This window comes from Hibiscus syriacus, unplaced genomic scaffold (assembly GCF_006381635.1).
Source record: "Hibiscus syriacus cultivar Baekdansim isolate YM2019G1 unplaced genomic scaffold, ASM638163v2 tig00000340_pilon, whole genome shotgun sequence".
Taxonomy (NCBI): domain Eukaryota; kingdom Viridiplantae; phylum Streptophyta; class Magnoliopsida; order Malvales; family Malvaceae; genus Hibiscus; species Hibiscus syriacus.
Genome location: NW_024061783.1, coordinates 8,635,971 through 8,655,055, shown reverse-complemented (window position 1 = coordinate 8,655,055; position 19,085 = coordinate 8,635,971). Strand labels below are relative to the sequence as shown.

General features: G+C 33.9%; 1 pseudogene; it reads right to left on the bottom strand.

Moving 5' to 3' along the window:
* Positions 1–15,810: 15,810 nt before the first annotated feature.
* Positions 15,811–18,442, bottom strand: LOC120203863 (annotated as a pseudogene).
* Positions 18,443–19,085: the final 643 nt, after the last annotated feature.

The window sequence follows — 19,085 nt, the reverse complement described above, 5'->3', positions numbered from 1 at the left end:
TGAAATTGTTTCCAACAAATTACTTTTACAAAGGTATAATTACATTTAAGCACCCCAACTATGTAAATGTTGCACATAAATCACTAATCTTTTCAAACTTCCAAAATGGTCATATTTCACATTTAATCGCTCATTTCAATTCCAAAACAGCAATTTCCAGCATAGTAAATCAACTATTAAACAATTATTCAACCATTCATAACTTTTCCAAAATTATTGAATTAGTCCTCATAACTTTTCTAAATTTACATAATGGTCCCTAAATTTTTATAAGGCTTGTAGAATACTTATTACATCATTTTCAGACCTTATATAATATTTCCATAATTGTTCTCACTCAAATACATCATGGTCGAATACGTTATCCTTTAAAACTATGTTTTCATGATTTTGCTCGATTTTGATTCGATTCAAGCATGAAATAAACTTTCAATCAAACTTATAACATATCTACAATCAAATCCCTAATGAACTTTCATCAGAACACAAAGATTCTCCACCTTATTATTTGGCCGAATTTTAAAGAATAATTTCTAGGAAGATTTAACATGTTTTAACCATAAATCAAGCTTGAAAATGAATCTTCAACCTCTAAATCATCAAGATTTATCATCAACTTCATGAATCCTATCATTAACATAAACGCTTAGATTTGGGATCTTTGAATTCCAACAAGATTAGCAAGAAATATTGGTACCAAATGATAGCGTTTTTTGCGTAGAATAATTTTCTATTTCACAGCATAACCCGAAATCCAGAGAAAATTGTTCAAAATGGGAAAACAAATATTTTTCCTTACCCCAAGCTAACTCACGGAAATGGAGAAGCTGATGAACAACTTGGCATGATGTTTTAGATTAATATCATGCTTATCTACCTTTAAATTAACCTTTAATGAATATTTAATTCATTAAATTGGAAAAATACCAATTTACCCTCAATGAAACTTTATAATTACCTTTAAACCTAGACACCTCAACCTTATCATCTTCCAAACAAAGACATCTCAACCTTATCATCTTCCAATAGTCAAAGATGAACAAATAAGATCTTAATTTATCGATTTGCCCTTGCCTTTTTCAAAAAATCACAATCTTGCCACTTTAATCCAACGGTCCAAATTAATCATGGAATTAAACCATTAAATCTAAAGATTTATATTATTTTCCAACATTTTAAAAATGTGAAAATAATATTTTTATTTACTATTTTCGAGACCAATTGTAATTTTTTAATTAACATTTTGGTCCCTAAACTTTTCAAAGTTTATACTTTGGTCATAAAACTTTAAAAAATTATAATTTGATCACTAACTAAATCCATTTATGGAATAAAATTCTTTTTGGAAAAAATATCGCTTAGGTCTTTAAACATTTCCCAATTTTCTACTTTGACCATCAAACTTTCAAAAATTTGCATTTTAGTCATTAGCCCGCTTTTTGGGATGTTACAAATCTTCCCCTTAAGAAAATTCGTCCTCGAATTTTCACTGTACAAAGAGATAAGTGTATTGTTTACGCATATCCACTTCACGTTCCCATGTTGATCTTCAACTTTATGATTTCTCCATAACACCTTAACCAACTGAATCATATTATTTCTTAATTGTTTCACTTCATGTGTTAAGATTTGTACCGGTTCTTCGTCATAGGTCAAGTCATTTTGAATTTCTATCTCTTCGGTGCAACAATATGAGAAGGATCGGATCTATATTTTTAAACCATCAAAACGTGGAAAACTTTATGAATCTTTTCTGTTTCTGGTGGCAAAGCTAATTGATATGCCACTCGTCCCTCTCTTTTAATAACCTCATAAGGTTCAATAAACCGGGGACTAAGTTTTCCTTTCTGACCAAAATGTAGCACTTTCTTCCACGAAGAAACTTTCAAGAATACTTTATCTCCGACTTGAAATTCAATTTCTTTTCTTTTAAGATCAGCATACGACTTCTGTCTATTGGATGCCACTTTGAGATTATGTTGAATCTCTCAAACTTTTTCTTCTACATCTTGAATCAAATCCGAACCAACAACACTCCCATCTTTGAGTTCATACCAGTTCAATGGAATACGACATTCTCGAGATTCATCTTTGTTTCATTCACTCTTAATTGTTGCTTCATCACAGTTGATGCCCACTACCGTACCATCATTTTCCATGCACTTGATCGAATCCGACCATTACTTCAAGGTAAACTCTAAATTGGTCTTCATTTTACCTTTACTATTATACTATCCTATTTATGGTTATATCGAAGACTTTGACACCAGATTTTTGTTGGGTATGTCGGGAAGCACTCGTCACCTTCCTTTGCATCCAGCTCATATGGTTTTTCATCACCTCCAGACAGTCCAGCGACACCTCATGAAAACCCGAAATGAAACCGACGTGGACGATCGTATGATATCCTGAGTGAAGAGAAATTGTAAGCATTCTTACAATTTGAAAATTAAGAACATGTTGAGTTTGATTCCATTCGACATCGACCATTCTGGGTCTGTAAGTATATCCTGACAGGTACATTGCACACATTGCAATTATGGGACATATATATTTTATTACTATTGGTTGGACTCTTTATTCTCAGAGTAAATGTGGTACTTTCTATGAGTTGGTTTTTGAGTTTTATGTCACATTTCGATTTTCGCAGCCTCGACTTCTACATATGACTTCTCTGGATGTCGTGTTTATGTGGATAACACTTTCACATGTCTATTTTTTAATTCAATTTGGCAATGTGTTTTGTGACTGATATCACAGATTATGATTATATAATTTCTCATCTTTAGATGCCTCAGGACTTTGATACTGATGCAACTTATTTGGCACTCACTAGTTTGGTTGGTAAAAAGTTTAACGCTAGAACGACGAAGGCACTACACATTCACGATCTCGCATTACGGCGGTACATATACTGATTCTTAACATATAACTACTCTGGAAGAAATGATTCTTCATCTTCCTTGAGTAAGGTTGAATTATTTTTTATTTGGTGCATGTTGACCGATAAGAAGGTAAATTTAGAATTTTGGTATGCAAGGGCTTTTTAAATTGTCATTCGATCTAATTGTCCTCTCATTTTGGGTCCCTGTATAACTCACCTCGTCGCTACTCTTATATCATCAGGGCAAACTGAGCCATCATCCCTTCGCCAATTCTTCAAGTCCTACGTCTGGAAATGCAGACAGAGATGAACTAAGTGCACAACTGCCTCAACACGATTGAATTCGACATCGCCAAGATCTTTTCATACCTTCGCCTAAGCATATCTCGCCGAGGCCATGGTCGAGGTCACCAATAGACATGGGGAGTATCTTTATCCCTTCTCTTATGCTTTATATTTTTGTATTGAAGGTAATACACTTTAAGTGACGGGGTAGAGTGAGAATTTCACCTTGCTTATTCATGTTAGTTTTTTCATAATCCCTTGTTTATAAACTTGAGTTGATCTTGTTATGCATGAATTATTGATTTAAGTTGATGAAATGATTTAACCTTGTGGTATAATTGTTAGTGTTGCTACAAATATGAGTTTGTACTTGTTTCTTCTATGATTGATGTTATCTTCAAGCGTTTAACTTTATGAGACGATTATGAGTGGTAGATCATTTGAATTTGACCGGATTAGAGAACCGGGGTGAGGTGCTTGGGTTGTCATCTCGTTTCTAGTTTGAAGGCACTTTGATGACTCGAGACTATATAGTTTAAAAAAAAGAGAAACACAGAAAAATGGGAGGAATTCCAGAGAAATTTTAATGAAAAATAAGAGGAAAAATAAAAGCTTGAAAAAAAAGTGAGTGATACAAAAGGGGAGGAAAATAAAACTCACACTTTACCAGTCATTTATGTTGGGATTTTGCGGAAGCTCGAATCGATAACCGAAGGAGTTCGCCAAGAGGGGTCAGGTTGGTTTTTTGTGTTTAGGGAGTAAGGAGATTGAAAGATAGAAAATTGCACAACGATTTATAGTGGTTCGACTTCTCAACCAAGTCTACATCCACTACCTTAGCTCCTCACCAAGGATTTTCCAACAAATTCACTAATTTGTTCTTTCTTTTTACAAGACAAAGAGATAACCTTTACAAACTCCCTAGTTTTTCACGGGTCAAACTGTAACCTTTCCCTAACTTTTAGCAGGCTTAGGTAGAACCAAAACCCTTTTACAATGAAAGGACATGTAAACAAGAAAATCTCTCTACGGTAGGTGTTTACAAGAATTAAGCTCACAAGAACAAAATATTTACAAGAGAAAGATGAAATAAGATTGAAAAACTCTTCTCTTGTGTTTGATTGTTTGGATAGTTGTTCTCTTACTTCTTCAGGTGTCATCAGCTTGTTTTTATAGCTTGAAATGAGTTTGAAATTGTATATAGTCGTTGGGGATGTTTTGGAGCCGCTGGGGATTAATTTTCTACAAAATAAGGCTATCCAGAATAGGAAGTATCGGTACTCCTTCATAGGGTATTGGTACTTACTTTATTAATTTCAAATTTAACTAGCCGTTGCTAGCGGTTGGAGCCTTGTAGTATCAATATTGCCTAAGGGGTATCGGTACTACTTTACACTACGGTATTGATACCCTTGCATGGTATCGGTACCCATTTTGCATTCGATGTTTTGAGCCTTCATAGTAGTATCGGTACTACCTTGATGGTATCGGTACTACCTTGATGGTATCGGTACTACCTTTGCCTAAGTTATCGATACTACATGTAGGATGTCGATACCCATTCATGTGGTATCGATACTGCAAAGAATAGTATCGGCACTACTTGTAATTTTTGCTCAATTCATCTTTTAAATGGACTTTGAATTATTTTTTAAATCTTTTAAAACTTTGAATAAATTCAATTGAAGTCCAAAAACATTTTGTCTTAATTTGTTATATCGAAACATAGTTCTACATTTTATCATGAGGAAACTAAACTTGGTTTGATTTCTTCTCACAAGTAAATAGCAAAATATTTGCATATCTCCCTCTTATTCATTTGGTTAATTTTTGTTTATTGGATTATCTTGTCACTTTTGTTTGATTATCTTGTCTAACTTCTTCAATCAATGCATGACCTTGGAATTTAACATAAACTTTTGAGTGAATCTTTGGTAAGTAATGGAAATAGGGATTGAATTAAGCTTGAGGACAAGCATTGAATAAGTGAGGGGAGTTTGATGAGTGATCGAATTTGCATGTATTTTGTTGATAATTATTCCTCGTTGTTGATCTGATATTACTGATTTGGTTCTGTTCTGACTTGTTTTCACGTAAGAACTTACTTCCCATAACCAATTTGATGAGTGATCGAATTTGCATATATTTTGTTAATAATTATTCCTCGTTGTTGATTTGATATTACTGATTTGGTTCTATTTTTACTTGATTTCATGCAGGAACTTAATTCCCAGAACTAATAGTAATATGAATTATTTATTTGACAAAAACAATGTTTTCACCTGACTAATAAAAAAAATCTATTACATTATTGTCTTCATGTTCCCAAAAATAATAAAAACACCCCTTAAAAATTTAACCAAATGAGCAATATTTTTGTGGAATCTTCACGATGTATTAAATTAATGGAATATTGGCAATAGTATATGTAGTCATGGTTCTGTAATTTAGAAGCTCTCTTTGCTATCTTAATTTCACCATGGTTTCTAAATCGTCTTAGGTTAAAAGAAAGTAGAAGAAAGAATCTATCTTAAAATTGTTGCAAGTATAACAATTTGAGACAATAAAATAAAAAGAAAATCTAATTAAATAATTGAAAGAAAATATTATATAAACAAATACTTGATTTCAGACAAATCAAACTATCGAAATCGAGTTGAGGCCCGTAGGCTGTAGCTACACAGTTTCCTTAAGATAAATTTTTGCCACTCTTTGGCTTTTGAGGTTGTTGGTCATCTGTCTCCCAGGATACAACAACTAGATGACCAGCTATAGTAGCACATCTGTACTAACTATACTTTTTCTTGCGCCTATAACCGAAAATTAGAGGAGAAAAAAAGATTTTTTTTTTCAAGTTGTGTTTAACCTAAAAGGTTTGCACAATATTTATAGGAGTTTTATATGGGAGAATAATTAAAAATAATATATTTCAAAATTAGGGTACTTATGTCCTGCTGAAATTATATTATCACAAAGTTATTAATATCATATTTTAATCGAATATAAATTCGTGAATTGCACAACATTATCCTTTTAATATTCAAATTTAAAGAAACCATAAAGTATCATTTAATTTATAATATTCAAAAAAATATGTCATATTAAAAGAAAACTTTTAATTTATAGTAGATAAAATATCCACAAACCTTTAAAGGGCTCAACCCCCAATGAGTTCAACAAGCTTCAATTTGCACCCTTCTCTACGCTTACAACTAAGTTTGAATCTCAATCAAAAGTTATTCAATCATTTGCAAGTGGATTTGTGTATATAAACACTTCTCATACTTGTCATCCTATTAATGTAGGATGTGAGTTTTCTCATTTTTCGTACACAATTCACAAGTACCATACTTTAAGCATCAATTTCTAAGTCATCACTCAACCGTTTTGAGCATATAAGATATCGTTGTAAAGGTCTCATGGAGTTTCATATGATTCAATAAATTCATAATTCAATTCTTTATCATCACCAATGAAAAATATGGCTCGAAGTTTCTAATTTGTCACAATTTTCCAACAAGGAGCAGAGGAATTCCATTCATATTTTCCATCCTTATTGTCGTGTATTCACTTCAAGACCGACTCACAATAGTTTTGACATATATTATTTTCTTAAAACCTTCGATATTCTTAGATTACTTGAAACTTCACAGCCATCTTCATTTTCTTCAAGCTCCACTAATAGCTCAACTCCAACATTACCACTATGTTAGTGAACAAATATCATAGTTTGCACATTCTTACCATCACTAAACTTTCAAGCTATAAAATATTAACGCCCTCATGTCATAGTCACATATTCACATGTCAAAATCAATTACAAAAGATATATTGATCATGTATATTGATTTTTGGAAGTGTTCAAAGTATATGAATAAGAGTTCCCTCAATAAGTAATGAAAAAAATGGAATGAACTTGGCCTACAATTCTAACTAAATTTCATGTTGCGTAGAGATTCTTCAGATTGTTCAAAATTCACTAGAATTCGTAATGATCGTATATGAAAAAGAAGATTAATGAACCTAAACGATATGAGTACTATAAAACTCATGCCATTATAGGAAAAGATTTTCATCTCTTTTATCATTTCTTATTCATAATACAGAATCGTATGCTATTATATTTTCTACTTTTTCATCTACAATATTATATTTTTTTTTTCAAATAATTGTATTTTTACCATATCTCCCCATAACATGATTTCATTGTAAAAGAAACTAAGTTAAAATAAATAATCATATCTCTACCTCTAAACATAACATAACGTTAGACTCTAAAAATCCTAAATCCTAAATCATGTATTATAAATTTTACGTTTTTATCATTATTTTTACTCACTTTTAGTATATAACAATCACAATTCTAAATCTTTATATTCTTATATGTATTTTTTCTAATCTATAATATTAACCTAAATTATCTTATATTTTTATCATAATTAAAAGATAATTCTAAATCCCTAAACCTTAAACATCCACAATAAAAAAGGCTTAAACTAAAAAAATCCCAAAAATATATATATCTATTTCTTTACTTTTAAGTTCCTAAAATATTTTTTATCAAAATAAATCCTTAAACTATTATATGTAACCACTTTAAGTATCTAAACTATTCCTTTTCAAAATAAGTCTTTGAATTATTCCCTCTTTTACTTTACACCCCTAAATTATTATTTTTTTTACAAAACAAATATTTAATTTGGTGTGACATGTCAACATCTAATTAATCAAAAAAAATCTAACTAAAAAAATGTCAGGGCTTAAAGTGGTTATATCTGAATGACTTATTTTGACTAAATAATAATTTAATAACTTAAAGCAGAAAAGGACATAAGTTAATAAGAATAAAACTAATAAAAAATTAAAACCTAAACCATTAATCCAGTTTTAGAATCAATGTGGTTTTACAGTTCAAAATGAGCTTCATGTACTTCACCTCAATAAAAGATATTTTTTTCTCATAAAACACTTTGACATGTTTACCGTATACACTTTTCGTAACAAAGACTTTGATTAAAATAGTATCATTTTGAAAATTTAGATTGATAAATATAACTCTAGACAATCCAAACTACCGTGTAGGAACGAATGAAAACCCAATATCCCTCTACATGCCTCTATTCTTGTCTCTTTATCTGAAGTTGTGGCACATATTTTTCTACATAAATTGTTTTTTTATTACAAAAACTGCATCAGCAGTGAAAAGAAAAACTACTCAGCCATACATGTTACTGTTGAGATTACAACAAACGAAAAATACGACTATTTGTTAGTTTACGTTTCCAGTAGAGATGAGAGAGCATAGTGTTGGGCATATATTTACAACACCAGATGCCCCCAATGAATGAGAATGACTACCATATTCCTGAGCAGCTGTCGAGGGTGACCAATTCTCAAACTGGACTCTTCTCGGTTCGCTCGTTATTACTAAAGGAATCCTGGTAAGTTTCTTTTCCTCTGCTTATTTATATGCGTAAATTCAGCGGGTAATCCCCTGACCTGGAGTCGCAATGCGAGCACGTTGCCTTGTTGATGGAAAATTGGCGGATATGCACTAATCGGGCGGTAAATTCCATCTAAGGAGGTGGATGATTCAGCACTGTGAGATCTTCTGTTCCAATGTATCCAAGCACGACCATAGCATCAGCAACATTTTTTTAAGGCTCTATGGATATGCTCAAAATTGACATTCCAAGGAAGTTGGAGAAGTTTCCTAATTCTTCCAAGGATTAAATTGATATTTAATTAAGAATTTAAAATATTAATAAGTGAAAATTAAAAATTTTGTGAATGTAATTCTTTTGAAAGACGTATCTTTTATATTTCTACCTAAAATAAAATATTTTTGCAAAAAAAAGTTTTTGGGAGATTTAAATAACACATTTATAAAGACTAAAGATTTGAAATTTTTACTTTTGATTAATTCTATACTTCAAATAATTCAGTTATAATAAAATTAACTTTTGAGATCGTTGGTCATCTGTCTCCCAGGATACAACAACTAGATGACCAGCTATAGTAGCACATCTGTTGAGATCACTAACTATACTTTTTCTTGCGCCTATCACTCTAAATTGAAATTCAAAATAAAATAAGCAATCTGCAAAAAATCCGGCCGAAATCGGATTTAAAATGAATTCCTAATTGACAATCGAAATATTACCATAAATACTAAAAAAATATCTAAATCTAGTGATTCGGAGAGGAAAACGGCAGAATTTGAGGTCTAAAAAAATGCCACATGGAGCATAGCTCCATGTGGACAGTGTGCGCGTTGAAAAGAGCTTTCTGGATTGGGGTCTTATGCGCGATTCTGACACCTGTAGCCAAAGTTATGGCCAAAAGACTGAAGCACACTCAAAACGGCCCCAATGAGGAACATAGCACAATCAATTCCCGCCTTTGCGCTGATCTGCCAACTTATGGTATCTCAGCGCCATAAAGGTGCAATCTGACAGCTCAGCATCATCTGTCTCGGATCCCTTTGCATCAGTCACCCCGGGTTGGAAAGAACTCGTCCTCGAGTTCAAAGTAGTGTCATTAGAATCCACAAAACAATGACTCAGGTGCTTCACATTAAAGACATCAGAAGTCTTCAAGTGACTGGGAAGGCGCAACCTATAAGCATTATCATTGATCTTCTGAACAACCTCACAAGGTCCAATCTTTCGATCCTTAAGCTTATTATACTCACGAACAGGAAAATGATCACGAGTTAATACAGCCCAAACAAAATCACCAACATCAAAAAGTACCTGACGACGATGATTGTCAACCCGAGTCTTATACTTGGTATTGCTCTCATGAATGGTCTGTTTCACCTGCTCATGGATAGCCCGAAGATACTTTGTCATCTCATCTGCTTTAGGACTAAAACGTCCTATACGTGGAATAGGGGCTAAGTCCAGCACCCCGGATGGGTTCTGACCATAGACAATCTCAAATGGGCTTAAACTTGTGGTTCTGTTTTTTTATCTGTTGTAGGCAAATTCTGCCTAAGGCAATGCCAAATCCCACTGTTTCGGCTTCGTTCCTGCTAAACACCTCAAAAGGTTTCCCAAACTTCTATTAACCACATCGGTCTGGCCATCCGTCTGGGGGTGGTAGGAGCTACTGAAATTCAACTGCGTTACCAGTTTCCCCCACAGGCTCTTCCAGAAATGACTGATGAACTTAGTATCACGATCTGAAGTGATGGATCGAGGAACACCATGTAAACGCACAATCTCCTTGAAATAAAGATGGGCAATCCGGTCAGCATCCATAGTCTTTCTGCAAGCTACAAAATGAGTCATCTTGGAAAACCTGTCAACCACAACAAAGATAGAATCCGAGGCCCTTTGGGTGCGGGGTAAGCCTAGTACAAAATCCATGCTGACATCGAACCAAGGAGCTTCAGGAACAGGTAAGGGAGTGTACATGCCCGCATTGGTGATAACTCCCTTAGACCGCTGGCATACATAACAACGGTTCACATAATGGGTCACTTCACTAGTCAACTTGGGCCAATAAAAGTCAGAAGAGATAAGGGCCAAGGTCTTATCTCGACCAAAGTGTCCCTCATTATGAAGTTCACTTATAATTTGCTGCCTCAATGAACAATCTGAAATGCACAACTGTAATCCACGAAACAGATACCCATTATGCAAAACAAAATCATGAAGGTGACCCTCAGTTACCTCCTGAAATATTCTTTCCTCGAATATCATGTATTCACTTCAAGACCAGAACACAACTTTGGCATATATTCATTTCTTGAAACCCTCGATATGCTTAGATTATTTGAAACTTCAGAATCATCTTCATTTTCTTTAAGCTCCACTAATGACAAATTACTGCTAAACAACATATTAATCTCTACCTCCAATTGAGATATGACATATTCATTTCAAAGTCTTGCTAATTTTAGTAAATTTGAGTACCATCGTAGTCAATCTCTAACCTTATATTGTGCAATTAATGGTTTTTCATGTAGTTTGCGTACACGATTACTTTATAATAATTATTCACTACGAATTCCACTACGTTACTATAGTCATTTTTCTTTACATGAAAATCGATACGAAATCAGGGCGTATCTAGGCCTACCTAGGTCATGGCCCACCAATATACAAAAAATGATAAATTATTTGTTTAGACATCCACTTATTATTTAATTATTGTTTTAATCATTTAATTATTATTTATTTTAAATCATACCCAACATTATATTTTGGTTTTTTTTCGATAACTTGTCTTTAAAAAGTTAACAATGATATTGACATGTCATTATGAGATAATGCAACATCAAGACTGAAGAATAATTTAAAAAACGTCACGTTAGAAAAACTGTTAATTTTTTAACGACAGAGGACCAAAACAGAATCAAAACTAGGTATAATTTTGAAAAAAATAATAATAGTTGAGTGATCAAAATATAAATTAAATAATATGTAAGTGACTAAATATATAGTTTACCCCAAGTAAAAATTTGTATGAGGTATGTTGGATGATTTTTTATTATATTTATATTGATTCAGCCAATAAAATGTTCGTCACTCTATGAAATTGCATAGAAACTCGACTATAGCAAAAATCAGGTTTGTATAATGATAACACAATCACGGGCTTGGATCACATTGAGACTCAAATTACAAGGCCAATAATAGAGTTAGGAATTCAATTTTTAGTTTTTTTCCTCTCGGTTTTCATGATTTCGTTCTCACTAATCTAGATCGATTTAGATTATATATTTTATTTTGGTAAGTGATATTAAGTTACTTATCACTTGAACCGATATCGTTAGTAGAAATTCAAATTTAACTGTAACACAAGTTTGTCCTCAAAAAGACATAATTTCGAGAATTAAATCTTGTTTCAAATATATAATGGAAATTTATAGGTTTATAAACATGATGTAAATTATGTATTTCGTCACCGTACCTATTTTTTGGTTTTATTTTGGTCATCCAACTATTTTTTCTAAATCATATTTTATATTATGTTTTGTCCATCCATTGTTAAAAAATAAACAAATTTACTGACATGATAATTTTTTTCATTTATAGTGTGCCATTACCTTATGATAATAGTCAGCATCATTGTTATCTTTTTAGCAGCGGTGACCAAACATAACTAAAATATAACATTAGAAATAATTTTGAAGAAAAAAATCTAGATGACAAAAACGTAACTGCGAGAATAAGTCGGTGACTAATACATAGTTTAGTTAAACTTAAAATGTCCTTTTTTCAACGGCTTTTAAAAAGTCTTTTAATATTTTTTTTTAATTTTCATGATTGAAAAGAACTTTTTTCAATTTGAGAAACAAGTTAAAAATTTCCAAAAAAAACAATATTTTTCATAAAATAAAATTAGAAAATAAAAAAATATATATAATGTTGAGACCGCATGCATCCTCCATGCTATGCCAATAACATGATATACCAGTGCTTATAATTTTAAAGAAAAAGTTTGTTGATTTACTTAAAACATGATTAATTTAAAGGGTAAAGTATACAAATGGTCCCCCAACTATAGGGTGATACTTTATTAATTCCCTCAATTATTAAAAGTTACAAAATGATCATTTGACTATAAGTTGCTGCTTTGTTAAGTCCCTAGCTATTAAAATTTACAAAATGACAGTATGCGTTTAATGTTAACCTGATGACTGAAATATAATAAAATTTGATCCAAAATCTAGAAAAAAACTATCATGTCTCAATCAACGGGTTAACATCCAACTCAATCTGTTGTCAATTTTTAACAGAAAATGACGGGTTTTGAATATATTAAACAGTTGGGTGACCATTTTGTAATTTTTAATAGTTGGGGACTCAATAAAGTAATACACTATAATCGAAGGATCATTTTATAACTATTAATAGTCGATGAACTATTTGGGTACTTTACCCTAATTTAAATTGTCACGCCCCCAATTTTCAGTTTAAAAAAATTAATAAAATTTTGGACTAAATTATGAATTTCTGAAATTCTTATGATAGTTTCAAAAATCTGGGAAGTTTAGTGACTTAACCATGAATTAACCCATTTTTCTTACTGTTGAAAAAAAAATTAAAAGAGAATGGGGTCGTTGGGGAGGCTTGAACCTATGTTTGGGTAAGGCTGACCATACCTCTACCATTTTGGATAGACTTCTATTTATATTTTTAATTAATGAATATGTATAATATAGGCTTATAACTTGGATACCCCAAAACCCCCCAAATTAAATCCCAAATTCCAAACCCCCTAACTGCCGCACCTTTCCTCTTTCGAACAGCACTGTCCGACCACGTTTGGAGCACGGCACCACCACCAGCGGACTCGTCGACTTGCGCCGATCAAAACCCTAGCCTCACCTGACACTAATCGATCGCCAAACGTCGTGGGAAAGCCGATGAATTTTCATCGAAATCCCTAGCCTCTCCGTTCGATTCTTTACGAAATCCGACCACCGTGTTCAATCGTTTGCCTCACCGCTCCTAAATATCAATTCTTCATCATAGTGCGTTCAAAACCCGACCGAAGTCATCGTCTACCGTCACCGTATTCATCATCGCCGGCATGGGTAAGAGTTTTGCCATTTCCTTTTGATTTTGACGATTATAGGTTGATTTAAGACTTGATATAGGTTGTTTTAGTTGTTTGATGGTATCGGGAGTAATCAACCGTCCACCCCCGACCCTTCCGCCAACTCACGCGGCTCCACAAGCCGCCATGTGCGCATGGGGCTTGTCCCCACTCTGGTTTCTTCTAGAAACCGATCCAATCGGCCTGAACTAGCCCAACCCGACCTGAACCATTGACCCAACCCGACCCGAACTGTTAGATCGACCCGTTGACTTTGACCCGACCTGACCCGTTGACTTTTACCAGAGTTGAATTTGACCCGAAAAGTCAAATTATCCAAAAATTCAAATTTTCCGAAAATTCAAATTTTCATAAAAGTCATATTTTATGATTTTTGACGCCTTGAGTCCGAATTCAAAGTTCGTTTTGCCAAATTCAAACCCGAAAGCCTCCAAATTGACCCGTAAACTCGAAAAATGCATATTTATTTAAGTGTTTTAGTTCAGTTAATTTAATCGAAGGGCCAAGGATTAATTATTGTAATCGTATGTTAAACGTACTCGGGGATCTCCTAATTGTTTCACTGCTCGACCCGGTTCCTCCCGATCCATTCGTCCTCGAGAAGCAGTGATTACCCGTATAGTTCTGTAACCCTGTTAGTTATTCTGTTTAGAATATTATTCCGAATATGACCATGTTCTGATATGACTTAGGTTCCCGTTCAGTCGAAGAGCCTAGTGAAGCCGGTGCTCGATAGATCTTCCGGATTGATCCGTTTTGCGAGGTGTGTTACTTGTGTGCAATATAAATGTTTTAAATATCTGTTTGAAATCTCATGGTCACATGATTATTTTCTCTGATTTGAAATATAATTTTTTCTCTGATTTGACTACTGTATAAATTACCTGTTTTGAAACCTTATTCCTGATTTACTAAAATGTAAAGCATGATTACCTGAATTATAATTTATGGTTATTGTTTTACTGAACTGATGATCTGTCTGAAATCTGATTTACTGTTACCACTAAGTACTATCTGAAAAATGTTTTATTCAGGGCACTCTGGATCTGGTATGAAGACTCTAGCAAGTTCAGTCGCTGTTGGTAATTCTTTAGATATGTTCAGCACCAACTGGTAATTCCTTGTGGACCTAAGGCAACCCTTGGGTAGGCTTTGCGGCCCCGAGATTTTTCTTGGGTAAGCCTCCGTGGCCACGAAAATTATCTTGGGTAGGCTCTCAGGCCCCCAAGATAATCCCTTAGGTTGTGCAGTTCTGGGGAACTACATAAGGCGTTCGGTTGGAGGACGATTCAGAGTTTTTAAATTAAAAACTCCTATGATGTTTTAGTGACTGAGATCTTTACTGATTTTAAAAGCATAACTGTATGTTTTATTTTTTGCACTGTTGGGACATACTGAGCCTCTAACTCACTTTTTAAACTGTTTTACCCCCCTTTCAGATACTCTCGGATAGGCACTCCGTATCAGACACTTGGAGGACTGACACACATTTAATACAGATCTTTTTATTGTAATGTTTCTATCTTCCGAACTGCTTTTAATTATGGTGACATGTGCCTTATTTTTGAAGTACTTATCTTTTTATGATATTTATTGCTTTTGCTACTGATATTTGATTTAATGTGCTCCAGATTTATTACATGTTTTATTTTACCTGGTCATTTTTAGTTTTATGTATACGAGTTGGGTTTTTATCGTTAATTATTATATACTTTTGTAAATGTCATTTGTAATATGATTTTAAATTATCGAATAATGTTTTTTGAAAATATCTTTAAAAATCATTAATGTAATCTGTTAGACTTAGTCGAAACGCATAGGTTGGTCTAGGGGTTATATAAATTGACTGAAAGATCAGATAAATTTTGTATAAAATATTAGAACAAAACATTAGGAAAATAGCATAATATAGATCACTTAAATATGATTATCAACACATAATTAAGATTTTGGCAGTCATGATAAGAGAGTTATGTTAAATATTACATTAATAATTTTATTATAATTTATATTACATTAATCATTTTATTATAATTTATATTACATTAATCATTTTATTATAATCTACAGAAAATAAGACAATGTCACCATGAAGTTGAAACAGAATTCAGTGTTGATGTATCAACTTTCGAGATCGGCCAACCCGAATGTTCTTTCGACAGCTTTGCACCAAGAATCGACCTTTCTTCTTCCTCTTTTCTTCACTTAACGTCGGGGAGAATGTGGTCGAGGCATTGAGCTGATGCCCGGAAGCAAAGAGCACATCTTCTTTCCACACACCTACAGCTATTCCAGCAGAATATGCAGCACCAAGAGCAGTTGTTTCTATGTCAGCTGGTCTCACCACGGGGCTTCCCAACAAGTTGGCCTGCGATCGATCAACCAAAGTTAGAACACGAAATCAGATGATCGGATGAAGAGAGCATGAATGGTTAGATAGTCTCTTTGATTTTATACACACACAGAGAGGTATGCATTGCACGGCAGCTGAGATTCTAAGTAAAACTTTCTTGATTGCAAAACAGTAATAAGCCAAAATGTATAAACGATGCATCAAGAATGTGTCATGGTCCAGGTTGAATGCTTACAATGTCGATAAATCGATATGAAATTCGCACGTGAAACTGGAGTAAAAAATTCATTGACAGCAACAAGCCATATAAAAGCTATTGAAAAGGAAAACAAGAAAACAACCGGTAAAGAATAGAGCTCTAACCTGAATTTGCATCAACAAGTCGTTGACAGTGGCACCTCCATCCACCCTAAGCAAGAACTCTCCTTTTTCAGTCTTAACCTCACCCTTCTCCCCTGCATCTTTGTGCATTGAATCCAAAACATCTTTCACTTAAAAACACATGCTTTCGAGCACCGCTCGAGCAATGTGAGACTTGCTTATAAACCTAGTGATTCCAATGCAAACTCCACGGGCATCATCTCGCCACCAGGGAGCAAACAATCCATTAAAAGCAGGAACAAAGTAAACCCCACCTGTGAAATCGACTTTCGATGCCAAAGTTTCGATCTCACGTGCAGTGGAAATTATTCCAAGACTGTCTCTTAGCCACTGAACCGCAGCTCCAGCAATAGCAATAGATCCCTCTAAAGCATAGTTGGTCGGTGCTTTTGGACCAAGCTTGAATGCAAGCGTGGTTAGTAGCCCATGATTTGACTTAACAGGCTCAGAACCTGTTTTGAGCATGATAAAGGCTCCAGTTCCATAAGTGCTTTTGGCCTCACCCTTTAGGCAAGCTTGACTGCAGCATGCTGATCACCAAGACATCCTGCAATAGAAACATCGAAAACAGGCCACTCTTTGCTGATCTTACCGATGACCTCGGCATTACTTACAATTTTCGGAGGAATTTCAACTGGAATTCCAAGAGTTTTCAATGTGATTTTATCCCAATCAAGGGTTTTGAGATTCATGAGCATAGTACGTGACGCGTTAGAGACATCGGTGACATGTAATCCGCCATTTACACTGCCGGTTAAGTTCCAGATTAACCATGTGTCTATAGTTCCAAACAAGGCATCCCCTTTTTCAATAGCAGCTTTAACCTCATCATTGTTCTCCATCAACCATAGCAGCTTCACTGCACTAAAATAAGTGCTCAAAGGCAATCCACATGATTCCACAAAATGTGTTCTCCCTCCTGGTAGTTCTTTCTCCAATTTCCTAATATGAAGATCAACTCAAACATCAATTTCACAGCAAACTAAAGGAATTCATGATTACAGGAACCAAGGGAATATAAATCAAACCAAATCCAAGTATGAAAAACGTTTCTCCCTTATGACTAAAACCTATCAATAATCCAAAACTTTAACAACCAATTCAAAAAAACCAAAAAAACAAAAAAACTAAGCAACATCAAAGATAGGGAAGAAAATCGAGATGAAAATAGAACCAGTATGCTTTCTTATCCCCAAAACAAGAAAACATCCAACAAACAGAACAAAGCAAACGAAGGAGAATGATAAAAGAAAAGGATTACCTGCAAATGGAGCTGGTACGAACATCCATCCAAACGATGGCGTTATGGAGAGGACAACCAGTAGATTTGCTCCAAACAACTGTGGTTTCTCTTTGATTGGTCAATCCAATGGCTTTGAGTCCACTGTCGACATTGTGTCCATCAGCAGTAGCCTTGTCCAGTGCCTTTTTGATGCAAGATCTCACGCTCTCCAATATCTCCATTGGATCATGCTCCACCCATCTAACACCCCCACGAACTCCCCCCCCCCCCCCAAAAAAAAAAAAAAAGAGAAAGAAACGCCAATAAACACATCAACAAATTCAAATCTTCATGCGACATCAAGCATACCCAAAATGAAAAAAATTGATTTGCAAGTATTGAAAGGAGTACCCGGCATCAGGGTAGAACTGAGTGAACTCGATCTGGTGGGAACCGATGACTCGAGCAGATTGGTCATAGATTAAGAACCGGGTGCTGGTGGTGCCTTGGTCGATGGAGGCGATGTAAATTTCTCCCGGCATTTTTGTTCTTCACGGTTGTTGGTCAACTTGGATGCAGATATTAGTAACAGAGGGAAGCGAGAAAGATGGGTGGCTTTTTTATATATTGGAATGGTCGTAGGTTATTACTATTATTTATTTTCCTGGGAAATTATCTCCTTATTTTCTCGGGAATGTGACCGAAAGTTCATCCAAACATCTTTCAAAATCCAACAAGAAAGGAAATCATGTCATCTATAATTTTGGATAACATCAAAGCGATTACGGCAGTGAAATTGAATACTAATTTCATAATTAGATTTGCAATTTGTTTCCTTCCATATTCTTTTGTTTACTTCCATATTTGTGGGATCATTTTCAGATTTTATTTATCATAATTAATATACTATTAGCTTCCTTTTTATTGTTTTTGGTATTATCTGCTAACCTTCAGCTCCGTGATTCTCTTTATAGATGAATGTATTATCATATAAAAGTTCGTAAGTAATTATATGTCGATCACTTAATATCCTTACGAATATACTCTTGTAACATCATCACTCTTGTTGAGACACATGATCTTCTAGTCTAACTCTTCCCAACAATGTCTAATCAGTATCAGTGACAAGGCAACTCCTAACTAACACCTATCTAATGCATTATAAACACGTATTGAAGAGCAGATAGCAAGCACACATCTCCACCAGAAACCACTAATATTCAAACAGCTATGAGAATCATTCTTCTACAGTCCTTCAGATCACTTTATCAGTTAATAATTTATTAATTTTTAATATGAGAAAATATCAAAAATGAAATAAAATAATCTAAGTATTTTAGAATTAGAAAAAATAAAATAAAATAATAGTAAAAAATAGTAAAATT